Genomic DNA, 5,207 nt, shown 5'->3' with positions numbered 1-5,207 from the left:
GGGGTGTGGACCTTCCTGGCAACGTGGGACAGAAATCTTGGAATGAGCTGAGACTCAGCATCAAGGGACTGAGAAAAACCCTAGAATGAGCTGAGACTTAGCATCAAGGGATTGAGAAAACCTTCTCCACCAAAAGGGGGAAGAGGGAAATGAGACAAAGTGTGAATGGCTGAGAGATTCCAAACAGAATCGAGAGGTTATCCTGGAGGTTATTCTTATGCATCAAGTAGATATCATCTTGTTATTCAAGATGTAATGGAGAGGCTGGAGGGAACTGCCTGAAAATGTAGAGCTGTGTTCCAGTAGTCATGTTTCTTGAGGATGATTGAATAATGATACAGCTGTCACAATGTGACTGTGTGATTGTGAAAACCTTGTGTCTGATGCTCCTTTTATATACCTTGTCAACAAAGGAGTAGAACATATGGAATAAAAATAAATAATAGGGGGAACAAATGTTAAAATAAATTTAGTTTAAATACTAGTGATCAATGAAAGCAAGGGGTAAGGGGTATGGTAGGTACAATCTTTTTTTTTTTTCTTTCCTGTGTTCGTTTTATTTCTTTTTCTATCGTCTTTTTATTTCTTTTTCTGAATTAATGCAAATATTCTAAGAAATGATGAATATGCAACTAAGTGATGATATTGTGAATTACTGATTATGTATGTTGTTTTATTTTGTTTCTTTATTTTTTTAATTAATAAATAAATTTAAGAAAAAAAGTATTGGAAGATGGGTGAAGGAGTAACTGAGCTCCGAGTAGGAGTGAGTTCATTCATATACTCCTTTAACACAAGATTAGCAACCCTTATCTGTAAAGTCTACATATTTTAGGCTTTTTGAACCATCAGTTTCTTTTGCAACTTCTTGATGCTGCAGGTGTAATGCAAAAGCAACCATAGACAATATGAATGAACGATGTGACTCGTGTTCCAAAGATATTTTATGCATGGACTCTAATTCTAAATTTTTTATTATTTTCAGGTGTCATCAGGTATTCTTAATTTTTTTCAAATTTAAAATTGTCAAAATCTTTCTTAGCTCACAGGCCACAACAAAAGCAGACAGAGGCCTAGATTTGACCTGCAGGACTTTAACAGATATTTATTAAGTTTCTACTTTGTTCCAGGCACTGAACCACTCTCTAGGGATACAAGGTCACTGCCTGCAGGATTCATAGGGTAGCATAGGAGTAAGACATAGAAACGAATGACTATAGCAATATGTAAGCCAAGCCCAGTGCTTCATGAATGAATAAATGAATGAAATAAATGAACATATTAAACAAAATGACAGCACGTACAAAACAAGTTTGTGAGCCCTCTACATGATGCCTGATGAAAGCAGGGGGCTGAAGGGTGCGCTGATGGAGAAGTACATTGGCGAACGATGGTGTAAGCTTCTGAGTGAAAGTTGTGCTGCTACAGAAAGGAACAGAGTCGTGAGGCATGTAACAATGTGAATGAGCATGTGGGACATTTCGTGAAACAAAATAAGCCAGAAACAAAAAAACAACAATGGTATGGTCACCTTTAGAAAGGGCCTAGATTGTAAGCTTTTAGAGCAGACACATTAAATCCGGAGCGGTGATTATTATTTCTGGATTTTGAGAGGCTGTTTTATATATATAACCTGATATTTAGAGATAATTACGAAGCTAAACAGGTTGGGGTTAAAGGAATTCATAACAAAGGGCTAAGGAAGACAGTGTCTATAATTTAGAACCACACATACACTTTGAGACCAATGGAAGAAAGTTCTATTTGATCTGGAACTGAAATTTTCTGTAGTGCATAATCTAACTCAACCTATTGGTATAGCTCATTTGAACAACTGAAACACAGGAAGCCCAGAATAAGAAGGAGGTCCTTTAATCCTGTATAGGTTATTGTAATGCCTGGAAACATCCTAGAGTATATTAAGCAGATAGTCAAAAAGTATTGGCAAAGTCCAGTGAGTGAGGGGAGAAAGACTATGGAACTAATAAACCTTACCATCAGGGAATCCCCTGATACTGTGTCAAACTTTAGGGACACCCATATCAATAGGCCATGCCCTCAATCATGAGGCTTACTCTTGTGAAGCTTATGTAGGTGGCAAAGAAGCTTAGACTACCTATAGACATGCCTAAGAGTTACCTCTGGAGGACCTCTGTTGTTGCTTAGATGTGGCCTCAGTCTCTCTAAGCCCAACTCTGCAAGTGAAATCATTGCCCTCCCCTCTACATGGGACAAGACATCCAAAGGTGAAAGTCTTCCTGGCAATGTGGGAGATGACTCCCAAGGATGAATCCAGACCTGGCACCGTGGGATCAACAATTCCATCCTGACCAAAAGGGGAAAAAGAAGTGTAATTAATAAAGTATCAGGGGCAGAGAGAGTTCAAATAGAGTTGAGAGGCTACTCTGGAGGTTGCTCTTACATAAGCTTCAGTTAGACCTTGCTACCTATCATAACCTGCCAACCCCCAACCAGGACCATTCCAGCCAATCCTAAAGAACACCTAAGGCAGTATATAAGATTCCACAAGGGTTCTAGGCATTGGAGTAACTTACCAGAAACCTACAACCTCCAGATGGGTCCCTGATCCAGATAAGTCCTAAAACCCAGCCCAGCCTCTCCAGAACATCTGATAGTTCCATCTCCTTAACCCATATTAGTGACAGACCCTTCCAATATAAAAAACTTAGAATTGCCATAGCCCAAACAACCCCAATGAGAGGTATGGAAAGACCAAAGGTGATGGTCGAATTATATGTAGAAGATAGGACTTAACAAATGAATATGAATGCTGAATCATTAAATGGATATCTCTTTTCGTCTCCAGTATTTTAGAGCAGCTAGAAGTAAAAATGTAAAATTGTGAAATTGTAACCCATGTCAAAGTCTGAGATATATTCTACAACTAATTGTGATGCTGTGCTTTGAAATTTCTACCTTTTTGTGTGTATGCTAGTCTTCACAAAAAAGAAAGGAAAAAGAAGTCGATTGTGATAATAGAAAAGTATTTAAGTCCTCCAGCCTCCTATATTCTGCAGCTAGAAGGAAAAATATGAGAGGATTGTATGGTAGCGCATGACAAACTTTGGGCTCTATCCTGTAACCACTTTTTGAAGAGTGCTTTGAAAACTATTGCTTTTCTTTGTTTTGTATATATGTTATACTATACAATAAAAAAAGTTAAAAAAAAAAAAGAAAGTTTGGACCTTGGCCACCACGCAGGGCTGTGCATGCAGTGTACTGCCCAAGTCTAGAAGGTGCCATTCTACAGACTCCAGTGCAAACAGTGCCCACCCCCCACCCTCAGAGTTGTGTGGTGGCTCTGACAGACATCCACAGGAGGAATCTTAATGTATCCGGGGGGGGAGTAAAAGAAGGCGTCAAAGAGGGGAAAAGTCATTTGAGCAGATTCTTGAAAGACGAGTAGGAATTTTGTCAAGCAAACGCAGCAAGAAAAGGTGTTCCATGAGAAGAAAAAGCATGAAAAGAAAGCTATGCATATATAGGAAAATGCAAGCAGTTCAGATAGAGCCCAGGGCATGGAGGGGTGAGCTGTAGAAAATGGGGATAGGAAAGGGGCCCAGGGGTGCAGGGATCTAGGACTTCATGGGTTACGCCCACAGTTTGCACATTATCCCAGACCTGCGCTGGCTAAGGCTACTGTGTTGGTTCAAAACCCAAAATATCTGCCTGCTCCCAGCGGGACACTGTTCTCATGGCCACCTTTCATCCATGTTCTTCTTTAGACTGAATTCTGAATTTTCTTCCAACCTTGCCTCCTTGCTAGTGTTTTGTTTCCTCAGCCGGCAACAGCCCAAACCAGGAATCTGACCTTTTCCTTTGAGTTTCCCAATGCAACCACTGGTCCAACACAAGGCTGTTCGTGTGGAGCTTTTTACCAAGGACCTGGAAATAATGGTGTGGGGATAATTTCTAGGAGAAGGGGGTGGGGATGGGGGTGGGTAGGGAGAAGGATGGAGGGAAATGAAAAGAGATGAAATATATCAGAGCTGGCCTCATGGGTGTGCAAACAGTGCAGTTACACGGGGTCCTTGCTCAGCAGGGTCACTCACTTGGGGTTTAATGCTCTGTGGTCACTGTCTTAAAAGTCTTGATAATTTTATTTTAGCATTTGCATTTTGTATGAAGTCTGATGGGTCAATGGAGCATGTTTGGAACTTGGAACCTCAGCTCACGTGCAGTCCTGCCCCTCATCGATTCCCTGGGACAGGTTCTTGGCTGCCAGCTCCCCTAATACCTGGAGCCCCAGGTCCCCTCCCCAGCCCCCAGCCTCTCACCCACCCCAGATCCAGATACCTAGCACATACCAGTGGGTTTCCCACCTGCCGTAAGTTAGGGTGATGAGCCTTTGGGAAGGGTAGATACATGACTCCACTTCCCCAACTCTGGCTTGAGTAAGGCATGTGGTCCAGCATGGTAGGAGAGGAGACCTGTGGCCAGTAGGCTGCATAAACCCGTTTGTGCCCCGGTGTCACAGGGCAGGATTTCCAGGTGCTTATGATGGTTTGTACCTATAAGTGTTCCACAAGTAACAAATAAAAACATCATGACAGGTCCAGAGAATGTGGAGAAAAAGGGAAAAGCTGTATATTTTTGTACCTCTAATCATACTTTTTTATGCTTTTTGAACAAGGAGCCCTACATTTTCATTTTGCACTGAGCTCCACAAATTATGTATCCAGTCCTGGCCATTGTAGCTCTGATGTTCAGTAGCCTTCTCTGCCACAGGGAGTTTCTCACTGGCCAGTTTTCCTATTGGACCTTCCCCACCACCAGATTTCTTTGGTTTTCCCCATACTCCCATTGACACTTCTCCTCTCCCTCTTCTCCTATCCTGCTTTCCTCTCAGTGTTTATTCCTTGATGAGCCTCGAACACAAAATTACCCTCACATCCTATGCAGAATTTCTCTGTTTTCATGGAAATATCTTCCAGATTGAGTTCCTGGGGCCAAATTTTTCAGAATCAAATCACCTAGTAAAGTTTTCATGAAACGGAAAAGAGGTTTCCCTCTGGGAGAAATTCTACCACAAGTTTTTAAGATATCAAAATTTTTCTCTCCCCATTGTGTACATATATAAATCACCAATTATCTTTCAGGAGCATTTACCAACAAGTCACATTTCCATGGCATTACTTTTCAGTAGCATTTAACAAGTTACATTTTCCATGGCATATTAGTCCCAC

Source organism: Tamandua tetradactyla, chromosome 12 (genome assembly GCF_023851605.1).
Source record: "Tamandua tetradactyla isolate mTamTet1 chromosome 12, mTamTet1.pri, whole genome shotgun sequence".
Lineage (NCBI taxonomy): Eukaryota > Metazoa > Chordata > Mammalia > Pilosa > Myrmecophagidae > Tamandua > Tamandua tetradactyla.
This window is presented reverse-complemented; position numbering follows the sequence as displayed.